The sequence below is a fragment of the Microtus oregoni genome, unplaced genomic scaffold (assembly GCF_018167655.1).
Source record: "Microtus oregoni isolate MIOR12 unplaced genomic scaffold, Mior012 000015F_ref0000493, whole genome shotgun sequence".
NCBI classification, from domain to species: Eukaryota; Metazoa; Chordata; class Mammalia; order Rodentia; family Cricetidae; genus Microtus; species Microtus oregoni.
In genome coordinates this window covers 44,858,940-44,873,562 of record NW_024543074.1, presented here as the reverse complement: position 1 = coordinate 44,873,562, position 14,623 = coordinate 44,858,940, and the positions used below count along the sequence as shown (strand labels likewise).

Below are 14,623 nucleotides of genomic sequence, written 5' to 3'. Positions count from 1 at the left end.
GTGTATATGCTTGTGCTTTTATGTGTGTGTGTGCTGCAAACTGGTTTCTTCCTTCCACCGTGTCGATCCCAGGGATGGAGCTCAGGGTGTCAGGCTGGCAGTGAGCACCTTATTCACCCAGCCATCTCACCAGCCCTCATATTTTTATTGTGTGTATGTGTTTTGAGCATGTATATATGTTTGGGGAGGGGATGTTCATCCTGTGCACTTGGGTGTAGAAGCTGGGTTCTGCATCAATGTCTTCCTATATTGTTTCCCGCTTTATGTTTCTTACTTTTTGAGGCAGTGTTTCTTGTAGTCCAGACTGGCCCTGAACTCTGTGTAGCTTATAATGATCTTAAACTTCTTTTGTATATATGCTTGTATGTATACACATGTATGTACAGGTATGCACATGCATTCATATGTGTAGACGGCTTAGAGGGAGACAATTGATGTCCTCATCCTATATGGCTCTCTGCCTTATTCCTTGGACACAGGCTTTCTCTGAATCTAGAGGTGTTTTTCTGCTAGGCTAGTGGGCAGCAAGTCCCAGTTAGTTATCTTACTGTTGTCACTGCCGCCATCCTCATTTGCTTTTGTGTCTGTGTGTGTGTGTGCACGCACGTGCCTGCATGCACATTTGCACATGTGTGAGTGTGCTGGAGATAGAACCCAGCCTGTGAAAACAAGCCGTCTTCCCTGTTCTTGAATATATCAGTAATTGTTTTTTAATTCTTCTTCTAGTAAGCTTTTAATGAAAAGACCAAAATTTCTTTATCTGTTCAGTTGTTAATGAACATAGAAGTTACTTTTAGGCTGTTAAAATATCTATAAACATTATTAAACATTATTGTATATATTGTAGACTTTGGCTTTCTTTCCTTTTTCTCTTCCTTCCTTTTTTTTTTAAAATATTTATTTATTATGTATACAATATTCTGTCTACATGTGTGCCTGCAGGCCAGAAGAGGGCACCAGACCTCATTACAGATGGTTGTGAGCCACCATATGGTTGCTGGGAATTGAACTCAGGACCTTTGGAAGAGCAGGCAATGCTCTTAACCGCTGAGCCATCTCTCCAGTCCCCTCTTCCTCTCCTTTTTTTCTTTTTTTTTTTTTAAAGATTTATTTATTATGTATACAACATTCTGCCTCAATGTATGCCTGCACGCCAGAGGAGGGTGCCAGATCTCAGTACAGATGGTTGTGAGCCCCACCATGTGGTTGCTGGGAATTGAACTCAGGACCTCTGGAAGAGCAGCCAGTGCTTTTAACCTCTGAGCCATCTCTCCAGCCCCTTTTCCTCCCTTTATTTTTTCTTTTTCTTTTTCCTCTTTGTTTTTTTTTTTTTTTTTAATTTAAGACTGGGTTTCGGCCGGGCGATGGTGGCGCACGCCTTTAATCCCAGCACTCGGGAGGCAGAGGCAGGCGGATCTCTGTGAGTTCGAGACCAGCCTGGTCTACAGAGCTAGTTCCAGGACAGGCTCCAAAGCCGCAGAGAAACCCTGTCTTGAAAAACCAAAAAAAAAAAAAAGACTGGGTTTCTTTGTCTTGGAACTCATTCTGTAGACCATGCTGGCCTCAAACTCACAGGGATCTGTCTGCCTCTGCTTGCTGAGTGCAGGGATTAAAGGTGTGCGCCACCATTGCCCAGCTATGTTTTCTTTTCCTATGGGCAAATACTAGGTTATATGGTGAAAAGAATTGCTGAGTCATGTAGTGTGTGTGTGTTGCATTTCTAAGACATTGACCACTGTTCTCTGTAGTAGTGTTCTCTGCTTTCCCCTCCCCCCATGCACCACTTGTTTTGTGTGTGCTTCCAGCTTACTGTTGTTGGTCTATTTACGTTTAGTCATTTTAGCGGGTGTCTTAGAGGTATGTCATTCTTAATTTATATTTCCTTAAAGACTGATGATGTTGAATCATCTTTTGTTTTTGTGTGTGTGTTTATTGGCTCTTCCTATATGGGGTGAATAATTCCATATATTTGGAGTCAAAAGTGTTTCTAGTTTTAGTGTTTCAAGTTTTTTGAAATACTTCCATATAGGAAACGAGCACTGTGAACTGAAGTATGAACATAAAATTGATTTATGTTTTATATATACCTTATACACATAGCCTGAGAACAATTTTATACATCTTTATTTTGCTGGCATTTTGACTATCCTTCATTATAAGGTTAGGTATGTAAATTTTCCTAAAAGTTGCTTTGGTCGGGTATTTTTGTTACTGCAACAAGAAAAGACACTAACACATTTAACAAAAATGAGAAGATAAAACAAGGTGGCTCTTCTAGAGGTCCTGGAACTACATGGTGACTTATCCCCAGCAACTACATGGTGACTCACAACCATCTATAATGAGATCCAGTGCCATCTTCTGGCCTCAGGCATACATACATGTGTACATAATAAATAAATAAATCTTTAAAAAACAAAACAAAGCAAAACAAGGACTGGCTGGGGGTTGGTTGTGCTTGCCTTTGACCCCAACAGGCAGGGCACGCATTTCTCTTTGAGTTTGAGGCCAACCTTGTCTACAGAGTGAGTTTCAGGATGGCCATGGCTGCATAGAGATACCCTGTCTCGAAAAAAATGAATAAATAATTAAATAAAACCAAGGGCTGAGGCCAGCAAAACGGCTCAGTAAGTAAAGGTTCTTTCCCCAAGCCTGATAACCTGACTTGATTTCTGAGAACCTGCATGATGGAAGAAGAGAACTGACTCCCACAAACTGTCCTCTCCCCCACCCTTGACAGGGTTTCTCTGGTTGATTTTTTTTAAACTCATCTGTTTTTCCCTTAGTTTTTCTTTTTTAGTCATTTCTACCCTAATTTTTATGCTTTTTCTTCTACTTTCGTTTACTATTCTTTTTAATTTTTTTCTTGAAATTGAAAATAGTATCATTAAACCGTGATTTTTGTATTTATTGATATAAATAAATACATCACAAATTTTATTTATTTATTTTTTTAAAATCTATTTATTTATTATGTATACAGTATTCTTGGTATCCTGCCTGCATGTATCCCTGCAGGCCAAAAGAGGGCACCAGATCTCATTACAGATGGTTGTGAGCCACCATGTGGTTTCTGGGAACAGAACTCAGGACCTTCAGAAGAGCAGGCAGTGCTCTTAACCACTGAGCCACCTCGCCAGCCCCATCACAAATTTTAATATTCTGTGTTTTAATAACTTTTTTATGGCTTATTTTCAAATTTTGGTTTCTTTGTTTTTTGATTTTTCAAGACAGGGTTTCTCAGTATAGCCCTAGCTGTACTGAACTCACTCTGGATTCAAATTCAGAGATCCACCTGCCTCTGCCTCCCAAGTGCTGGGATTAAAGGAGTATTCATCACCACTGCCTGGTTGAAGTTTTTTTTTTTAAGAGTTAATATTTGGGAGATTTTCCACATATATTACTGATTTGTGGATTAATTTCTTTTGGGCCAGAAAGGATACTTCATATGATTTGAATCTTTTTATATTTATTATGATTTATTTAATGGCCCAGAATATTTCTCCTTTTTGTAACTATTTTCTGTACACTTGAAAAGAATATATGTTTTGCTATTCCTGAGTAGAGTATTCTGTGTGTGCCAAGTCAAATTGGTTTAGAGTGTTAGGCAAGTTTTCTGTGCTATTTTGTCAGCTTCAGTGGGGGCAGGAGCTAGAAAAATAGCTCTGCTTCTCTCTTGTAGCAGCCTGAGTTTTTTTTTTCTGTGACCGGGAGAAGTCAAGTTTTTTTTGGCTTCAGAAAAGAATTTCCATATAAGTCAGAATGAAACAGAACTGAACTGTATTAGGAAGAAATTTGTAAGTAGATTTAAGTATACACATTAAGGAGAAAGAGATACAGTCAAGAAAAGTAGGGAACATATTCAAGAGCATGGTTATAGTCTTCTAAAGAATATCCCAAAAGCTTACATTAGCTGTATATTGCATTTTGGTGGCTTCTAAAGTTATCCCAGTAGTTGCTAAGGAACCTAAGTGAGATCATAGAGCAGTTCTGGTGATGGATAGGATTTCAACTGGTAAGGTAAAAAAAAATCCTAGGTCACAAAGATCATGTAGGAAATTAAGATGTTTTTATTATAAAGTTTACAAACTTGTTTGTATGATTTTTTTGAAATTCAAGAAATTTTCAAGTTTATGTCACAGATATAGTGAAAGGAGTATACTCAAAAGTCATGTATGCTCAGTCTTTAAAAATGGTTCCCAGCTATTTTAACATTTTTATTTGAAATAGCTCTGTAAAGAAGGAATATTATCTCTTGGTAAACAACCTTGCCGCAGATGTTAATGGTGCTGGAGTTATTGCTTCTGGTGAGAAATTCCAACCATTCTCTGAAATGGGGCTTCTTTTCCCATGTCCTCTTAATATTCTCTGTTTCTCTTTCCTCCCAACCCTTCCCAACCTCTTATCTTCTTTGTCCCAGGCTGGCTTCAGAATCTACATAGCTAAGAATGTCCTTGAAAGTCTTGCTATTGTCTCCCAAGTATTGGGGTTGTGTGCCTTACCATTCCTGTCCTGTTATTCTGTAATCAGTATATAAAGAAGATAAACCACTTCCCATGCAACTAGCTTTTTTTTTTTTTTTTTTTTTTTTTGGTTTTTTGAGACAAGGTTTCTCTGTGTAGCCCTAGCTGTCCTGGAACTCACAGAGATCCACCTGGCTCTGCCTCCCGGGTGCTGGGATTAAAGGTGTGTGCCACTGCCAACCAGCTTCTTAGTTAACATTTCTTTTGCTTGCTACTCCTTTCTGCTCATTGAGCTTTCTATTTGTCTTATTTGTTGGTTCCTTCAGTGCTTTTTGCTGTGTACCTAAACCAAATCTACTGTGTGTAGGGGGAGATATTATCTTCTGCTGTCCAGCCTGGCCTGGACATCCTGGTCTCAAGTTATCCCCTGCCTTATCCTCTCAAGATAGCTGGGACTACTGGCAAGTACCACAGTGCCTGCTTGTTTTGTGTGTTTAGATAGGGCCTTACTGTAGAACCCAGGCTGACCTGGACCTCAGCGTCCTCCTGCTTCTGCTACCTCTGGGATTACAGGTATTATCATGCTTGGCTTTTTTTTTTCTGGTTAAAGAATTCTAACTTGTAAATGTTTTGGATTGAATAGTCTATATGTATATGTTATTCTTTTTTTTTAACATTTTATTTTATTTTTATTTTATTTTATTTTTAGAGGCTGGGGTTGGTAACGTGATGCCAGCCTGGAGTGCACACTGAGCCCTGTATTTTTATTTATTTATATTTATTTATTATGTATACTATATTTTGTCTGTGTGTATGCCTGCAGGCCAGAAGTGGGCACCAGACCCCATTACAGATGGTTGTGAGCCACTATGTGGTTGCCGGTAATTGAACTCAGGACCTTTGGAAGAGCAGGCAATGCTCTTAACCACTGAGCCATCTCTCCAGCCCCCTGTATATGTTATTCTTGTGCTTGAAGTTTGTTGAGCTTAAAATTTGTGATTTATAGTTTCGATCAAGTTAGATAAACCTTTGCAGTTATTTACAGTACTCAGATTCTTTTTTTTATATTTATTTATTTATTTATTTATTTATTTATTATGTATACAATATTCTGTCTGTGTGTATGCCCGAAGGCCAGAAGAGGGCACCAGACCCCATTACAGATGGTTGTGAGCCACCATGTGGTTGCTGGGAATTGAACTCAGGACCTTTGGAAGAGCAGGCAATGCTCTTAACCTCTGAGCCATCTCTCCAGCCCCCAGTACTCAGATTCTTTTATGCTTCCTTCTTTCTCCCTGTTTCAAGGACTCCCATTATTTAATGAAGTTTTCTGTTTCGTTGTTCCATTTTATATTTCTCCTGCTGCAGTATTGTGATGTTTTGCTATTGATTTCAGTTCATGTATTGTGATCTCAGATAGGGTTTATATGTCTGAATTTCTGTATTTATTTATTTAACATGTTAAATTCTATCCCAAGCATTGGATTTGACAGTCATTCTTGTTGACAACCTTTTTTAAAAACATTTTTTTTGTTCGTTTGCTTTTTACATAGTATCTTACTATGTAGAAATCCACCTGTCTCTGCTTTTCAAGTGCTAGGATTAAAGATATTTGACACCACACCCATCTACAAACATTTTTAATAGAAAGTTAGGAGAAAGTGATTGAAGCAAGCTACAAAGATACTGGACAATGGTGGATAGATAAAAAGAAGATTGACTTTTGAAACACTTTTTTTTTTTTTTTTTGGTTTTTCGAGACAAAGGTTTCTCTGTGTAGCTCTGGAGCCTGTCTTAGCATTCACTCTGTAGACCAGGCTGGCCTCAAACTCACAGAGATCTGCCTGCCTCTGCCTCCTTAGTGCTGGGATTAAAGGCGTGTGTAACCAAGCCTGACTTTTTGAAGCACATTTCTATAAATGGTAGCAGACAGATATACTAGAAGCAGCATATTACGTTGAAGATGATTTTACAGGAATAGAATATTTTGTCATATTTATATGATGAACATGATGATGATGTAGTGAAAAGTGGGAGTCAACTGAAACATGGGAAAGAGATGGTAACCTTGGGAAATTTTAAAAGGCTTTGAGATTTGTTATGGAATTAGGAGGCACAGTAGCTTTTGAATTTTATTTTTTATTTTTTTTGTTTTGTTTTTCGAGACAGGGTTTCTCTGTGGTTTTGGAGCCTGTCCTGGAACTAGCTCTTGTAGACCAGGCTGGTCTCGAACTCACAGAGATCCGCCTGCCTCTGCCTCCCGAGTGCTGGGATTAAAGGCGTGCGCCACCACCGCCCGGCTTGCTTTTGAATTTGAATACAACTAGGTTATCCTTTGTCACAGGAAAGAGGCAGAGTACTTGGGTACAGTTGGAATAGCATGTTAGATTTTCCAGTTTTAATCTAGAGGCTATTAAAACTTGACTGTACTTTTTGCTATAAATCGTGGCCTCTAGATAGTTTTCTGGGTGTTGTAGGCAAACACTACACCATTCAGATACTATTTCTCTACAACTAAAAGAGATATTTAAATATCCCAGGGAATAGCAAGTCAGTACTCTTAACCAGAGAGTGGCTGACTCTGCTTAAGAGCACTGTCTTGCTATCGCAGATGACCAGGTAACAACCACCTAACTCCAGTTCCAGGGAATCCAACACTCTTTTCTGGCCTTTTTGGCCCGCAGGCATGCAAATGGTACATAAACATACAAGGAGCCCAAACACCCATAAATATAAAACAAAAATATTTAAAACAAACAAACCAAAAGAGGAGGCTGGGCATGGTGGCCCATACCTTTATCCCTGCACCTGGGAGGCAGAGGCAGGTAGATCTTTGTAAATTCATGACCAGCCTAGTCTACATAATGAGCTTTCAGAGTAGACAGGTGTATAGTATAGAGTATAGAGGCCCTGTTTTATTTTTTATTTTTATTTTTTTAAATATTTATTTATTTATTATGTATACAATATTCTGTCTGTGTGTATGCTCGAAGGCCAGAAGAGGGCACCAGACCCCATTACAGATGGTTGTGAGCCACCATGTGGTTGCTGGGAATTGAACTCAGGACCTTTGGAAGAGCAGGCAATGCTCTTAACCTCTGAGCCATCTCTCCAGCCCTAGAGGCCCTGTTTTAAAACAAAACAAATAAGGAAAAATAGTACATGTCTAGACTAGTACCTGGCACATAATTGCTATTCAACAATGTTCATTGACTGAATTCAGGTATAGAGATACACATATCTATACATATTCAGGTAATGTGTAATATAGGGTTTTTTTTTTTTTTTTTTTTGGTTTTTTCGAGACAGGGTTTCTCTGTGGCTTTGGAGCCTGTCCTGGAACTAGCTCTGTAGACCAGGCTGGTCTCGAACTCACAGAGATCCGCCTGTCTCTGCCTCCCGAGTGCTGGGATTAAAGGCGTGCGCCACCATCGCCCGGCTGTAATATAGTTTAAAGCTTTTTGTGGAGCTCTGTTTGCTGCTTAGACTTTTGTAGATTAACTGTGAGCTCCAGTGACAGGAAAGAAGGAGAATGTTGTTAGACCTAGGGAATTTGGGGATAGCATCCTAGAAGAGATGATATCGTATCAGGTAGAAATAGAAGAGTGCCAATAATGAGCACACCAAAATAGCTTTTACACTATTGATAATTTGGAAGTCATTTGTAGAAACAAGTGGCAGGGAGTTTCAAGTTTATAAACATCTTAGGGGTAATTTTAGTGTATTTTTATTTTGAGACAGACTGTAGACCTATTGTCCAGGAACTCACTATGTAGTCCAGGCTGACTTTGAACTCACAAGAATCCACTTGCCTCAGCCTTTTGAGTGACAGGTTTAAAGACAGGTTTAAACCTCTCACCTCTATGCCCAGCATATGGTGAAAAGTGGGAGTCAACTGATACAAAGGAAAGAGATGGTAACCTTGGAAAATTTTAGAAGGCTTTGAGATTTGGTAAGGAATTAGGAGGCAGTAGCTTTTGAATTTGAAAAAAAAATAAATAATATAAAAAATTATTTTTATAATTTGCTTAAATGCCCTTGAATTTGTACTAGGCTGTTGAATCATGCCTGTTATCCCAGTACTTGGGATGGTAGGAAGGAGAATAAGGAGTTCAAGGTCATCCCTGGGTAAATAGCAAAGTTTGTGTGAGCTACCCGGGACCTGCCTCAAACAAAACAAAAACATAAACTAGCAAATATTCTATAACCAAAACAGTTATAGTCACCAACAGCCAGGTACAGCTCCGTGCACCAGTGCTCCCAATGCCTAGAAAGGCCTAGGACTGACCCTTGCCTCCCACTTCTTTTCTCCTGAGCTTGAATTACAGGCTCGTCATTGTTGTGGATTTTATTATTTTTGTTTTGTTTTGTTTTTGTTTTTCAAGACAGGGTTTCTCTTTGTAACAGCCCTGACTTGGAACTAGCTCTTGTAGACAAGGCTGGGCTCAAACTCACAGAGATTTGCCTGTCTCTTCCTCCTGAGTGCTGGGATTAAAGGTGTGCGCCACCACCGTCCAACAGATTTTATTAATTTATTTAGACAGGGCCTCTTACTATATAGTCCTGGCAAGCCTAAAACTATATAGACCAGGCTGTCTTGGAATTCACAGAGGTTCCCCCTATTTCTGCCTCTCAAGTGCTGGGATTAAAACTCTGCATTGTGATGTCAAATCTTTAACTTTTTAAAATTACATTTATTTATTGTTAGAGAGCAACTACTCGGAGTTCTCTTCTTCTACCATATGGGTGCCAGGAATGGAAATCGGGGTGTCAGGCTTGGCAGCAAGCAACCTTCATAGCCATCTTACTGACCCTCCAGTCTTGGTTTTTTTCTAACTTTGTTGGGTGTTTAGTCTGCATATATGTCTGTGCATGTGTACCACATGTCTTTAATGCCCTCAGGGCATCAGAGTCACTAGGACTGAAGTTACTGACAGTTTGAACTACCACATCAGTGCTGGAACTCAAACTGCTGAGCCATCTCTCATACACAACAGTAGTGTGCATGTATTAAATACTGTGTTTGATACTTAGCATGTTTTTGTTCTGCATTTATTTTCATTAGTAGTTGAGTCATTGAAGATAGGGCCTTCATGGGGCTCATAATGTCTTCTCTCTTTTTGTTTGTTATTCTGGCTCACTAGTACCTAGATGTATGTGGTGCAATGTGATTCTAGCCCTCATTTGTGATTGAAGCAGTCAAGGAGGATTCCTTGACTCCTTTGAAGGTCATTCTGAACTACCTTGTCTCCAAATGAAGGTTGAGGGTTATACCTAGGAAAAATAAAGAATGATGATACATTGAATGAAAAATAGGAAAACCATGATGACACATTAAGACTTGGGTTTGCAAAAAAACAAAATGGAAGCCATTGTTGAATGAAAAGGGAGGGCACTTTAATAAAGAAGATCCATTACATAACCATCCTAGATGAAAAACAAGATAGCCTGAAGGAGATGAGTTAGTTGTGCATTTTGGTAGTGTTGTAGAGACAGAATGTAGAGATGTTTTGTGACTAGCTGACAGCTGTCAAAGGTGAGAGAATAAATCAGTGATTACTTAGAGTTCTGGGCTTTTAATTTTTTTTTTCTTTTTGGAGGCTGTCTTAGGGTTTCTGTGGCTGTGAAGAGACCCCATGACCACAGCAACTCTTACAATGGAAAACATTTAATTGAGGTGGCAGCTTACAGTTCAGAGGCAGAAAGCATGGCAGCATTCAGGCAAACATGGTGTGGAGAAGTAGCTGAGAGTCCTACATCTTGCAGGCAACAGGTAGTTGACTGTGACACTGGGTAATATCTTCAGCATAGGAAACTTCAAAATCTACCACCATAGTGACATACTTCCTCCAAAAGGTCATACCTATTCAAATAAGCCACACCTCCTAATAATGTCACTCCCTATGAATTTATGGGGGCTGATTACATTCAGACTACCACAGAGACTGATTTTTGTTGTTGTTTGGTTGTTTTTATTTTTGTGAGACAGAGTTTCTCTGTGCAATTCCCTTTGTTGTCCTGGAACTCATTCCATAGGCCAGGCTGGCTTCAAACTCACAGAGATCTGCCTGCCTCTGCCTCTGAAATCCAATTTTTATGTGTATCTGATTCATTAACAATAAGAATTCTCTGCTAAGCTGGGTGATGGTGGTGCACGCCTTTAATCCCAGCACTCGGGAGGCAGAGGCAGGCGGATCTCTGTGAGTTCGAGACCAGCCTGGCCTACAGAACTAGTTCCAGGACAGGCTCCAAAGCCACAGAGAAACCCTGTCTCAAAAAACCAAAGGGAAAAAAAAAAGAATTCTCTGCTAAATGCAAAATTATTAAGATTTGGCACTTTTTTTTTGTTGTTGTTGTTTTGTTTTTTTGTTTTTTAGTCTTTACATTAACTTCATTCTTTTGGCTGTGGCTCTTTGGTTGCCCTAACACAATTGAGTGATCTTGACACCCTTTTTGAAAATTAGTTGACTTCTTTGTAACAGCAGATATGTATTTTAGCTTTCTTATAATTTGGGTTGCTTTTTTCCAGAAAATCCTGCCATTAAAAGAAGATTATGCTTATTTTTAAGTAGACTTTATGTAGGTCTGTGCATAAATTTTGACATTATATCTTATAGCACAGATTTAACCTGGAAAAACACAATTTGCACATTAAGTTATTTAGAAAGCTTTTGTTTCTGTTTTGTTAAAGCTTCTCTAGTGTCAGGTAGGTTTTATACTATTATAGAGCTTTAAAACAAAATTCCCCAGGTGGTAGTGGCACATGCCTTAAGTCGCAGAACTCAGGAAGTAGAGGCTGATGGAGCAGTGTGAGTTTGAGGTCAGCCTGGTTTACAGAGTGAGTTCCTGGACAGCTAGGACTGCTATATAGAGAAACCCTGTTATAAAAAAAAAAAAAAAGCAAAGCAAGAAACAGGTATTTTGAAGATTATGTTTCTGTTAAAATTTCTCTAGTGTCAGGTTCTATACTATATATAGAGCTTTAAAAAAATAGTATGTGCTAGGTGTGGGAAGCAGAGGCCGGAAGACCTGTGAATTTGAGGGTATCCCAGTCTCTGTAGAATTTCAGATCAGCCACAGCTACATAGTGAAACACTATCTCAAAAAAATAACAAACAAGCCGTGCAGTAGTAACGCATGCCTTTAATCCTAGCACTCGGGAGGCAGAGGCAGGCAGATCTCTGTGAGTTCGAGGCCAGCCTGGTCTACAGAGTGAATTCCAGGACTGGCTGCATAGCTACTAAGAAACCCTGTCTCGAAAAACAAAAAAGAATAACAAACAAATAAATAATAAAACAAAGTATGTGACAGTGTTTTCACAGTGTTGATGGTTTGTAAGGTACTAAAGACAGGCAATCTTATTGAAAGCAATCTACAGATTCAACACAATGCCCATCAAAATTCCAGCAAAATTTTTCAAAGACCTCGCAAAAATGGTACTCAACTTTATTTGGAAAAGCAAAAAAACCCAGGATAGCCAAAACAATCCTGGGCAATAAAAGAACTTCTGGAGGCATCACAATCCTTGACTTCAAACTCTACTACAGAGCTACAGTAATGAAAACAGCCTGGTATTGGAATAAGAACAGACAGGAAGACCAATGGAACCAAATAGAAGACCTGCATATCAATCCACACATCTTCGAACACTTGATCTTTGATAAAGAAGCAAAAAATATCAAATGGAAAAAAGAAAGCATATTTAACAAGTGGTTCTTGCATAACTGTGTATCAACATGTAGAAAAATGAAAATAGACCCATAACTATCACCATGCACAAAACTCAAGTCCAAATGAATCAAAAACCTCAACAAAAAGCCGGCCACACTGAACCGTATAGAAGAGAAAATGGGAAGTACACTTGAACACATTAGTACAGGGAACCACTTCCTAAATATAACCCCAGGAGCACAGACACTGAGAGAAACAATTAATAAATGGGACCTCCTGAAACGGAAAAGCTTCTGTAAAGCAAAAGACACGGTCAACAAGACAAAACGAGCCGGGCGGCAGTGGCACCTTTAATCCCAGCACTCGGTAGGCAGAGGCAGGCTGATCTCTGTGAATTTGAGGCCAGTCTAGTATATAAGAACTAGTTCCAGCCGGGCGGTGGTGGCGCACTCCTTTAATCCTAGCACTTGGGAGGCAGAGGCAGGCGGATCTCTGTGAGTTCAAGACCAGCCTAGTCTACAAGAGCTAGTTCCAGGACAGGCTCCAAAAAACCACAGAGAAACCCTGTCTCGAAAAACCAAAAAAAAAAAAAAGAACTAGTTCCAGGACAGGCTTCAAAGCTACAGAGAAACACTGTCTCGAAAAACCAACCCCCCCAAAAAAAACCCCCAAAAAACAAAAACAACAACAACAACAAAAAAGACAAAACGACAGCCTACTGAATGGGAAAAGATCTTCATTAACTCCACATCAGACAGAGGTCTGATCTCCAAAATATACAAAAAACTCAAGAAATTGGACACCAAAAGGTCACATAATCCAATAAAAAAAAAATGGAGTACAGACCTAAACAGAGAACCCTCAACAGAGAAATCTAAAATGGCTAAAAGACACTTAAGGAAATGTTCAACATCCTTAGTCATCAGAGAAATGCAAATCAAAACAACTCTGAGATTCCATCTTACACCTGTAAGAATGGCCAAGATCAAACACACTGATGACAACTTATGTGGGGTAAAGGGAACACTTCTGCATTGCTGGTGGGATTGCAAGCTGGGACAACCCCTTTGGATGTCAGTGTGGCGATTTCTCAGAAAATTAGGAAACAACCTTCCTCAAGACCCAGTAATACTACTTTTGGGTATATATCTAAAGAATGCTCAATCATGCCACAAGGACATGTGCTCAACTATGTTTATAGCAGCTTTGTCTGTCATAGCCAGAACCTGGAAACAACCTAAGTGCCCCTCGATCAAAGAATGGATAAGAAAAATGTGGTGCATTTACATAATAGAGTACTACACAGCAGAAAAAAAAAAACCAAAAACGACAGCTTGAATTTTGCAGGAAAATGGATGGAGCTAGAAAACATTATTTTGAGTGAGATAACCCAGACACAGAAAGACAATTATCACATGTACTCACTCATAGGTGGTTTTTAAACATAAAGCAAAGAAAGCCAGCCTACAAACCACAATTCCAGAGAACTTAGACAACAATATGGACACTAAGAGAGACTACATAGATCTAATCTACCTGGGAAGTAGAAAGTAGAAAAAGACAAGATCTCCTAAGTAAATTGGGAGCATGGGGACTTTGGGGGGGGAGGATTGAAGGGAGGAGGGGAGAGTCAGGGAAGGGAACAGAGAAAAATGTAGAGCTCAATAAATATCAATAAAAAAGAAAAAAAAGAACAAAAGATACTAAGGACAGAGGGTGGGAAGGAAGAGTGACATGGAACACCCATGTGGACGCTTTATTTTTTTTTTTAACAGAGAAATAGTATATTTTCAATGTATTATAGATTATACAGCTTTTTATCCTGGAACTCGCTTTGTAGACTAGCCTGGCCTCGAATTCACTAACATTTATTTTTATCTAGTATACTTTTTTTTTTTTGATACAGGCTCTTATGTAGAACAGGCTGTCCTTGGACTCATTATATAGTTGAAGATGCCCTTCAATTTCCAGTATTCCGGCTTCTACTTCCAAAGTACTGGCATTATAATTATGAACCAAAACACTCGGTTTATGGTGTTTGGATGATTGAACCCATGTTTCATGTATGCTAGACAAGTACTCTATCGACTAAGCTAAATCCCTAGCTCTTTCCTCTTTGGGGTACTGGGAATTGATGTCAGGACCTTGAATATGGTGAACAAGTGCTATCTACTTATTTACACCTGTAGTCCAAACAGTTTTTCAAGACCAAGAATCAAAGATTTATTTTTACTTAAAAGTATGTGTAGTGGCGCATGCTTTTAATCCCAGCACTAGGGAAGCAGAGGCAGAGGTGGATCTCTGTGAGTTCGGGGTCAACCTGGTCTACAGAGTAAGTTTCAGAACAGGCTCCAAAGCTATAGAGAAACCCTGTCTTGAAAAAAAAAAAAAAACAAACAAGGCCAGGTGGTGGTGGCACACACCTTTAATCCCAGCACTCGAGAGGCAGAGGCAGGTGGATCTCTGTGTGTTTGAGGCCAGCCTGGTCT

The 14,623-nt window shown here is 39.3% G+C and overlaps 1 protein-coding gene across 2 annotated transcripts in view; it reads left to right on the top strand.

Moving 5' to 3' along the window:
• Aff4 (AF4/FMR2 family member 4) overlaps window positions 1–14,623 on the top strand; it is an 86,923-nt gene that overhangs the window by 36,061 nt on the left and 36,239 nt on the right. The gene's annotated exons all lie outside the window — the stretch shown is intronic.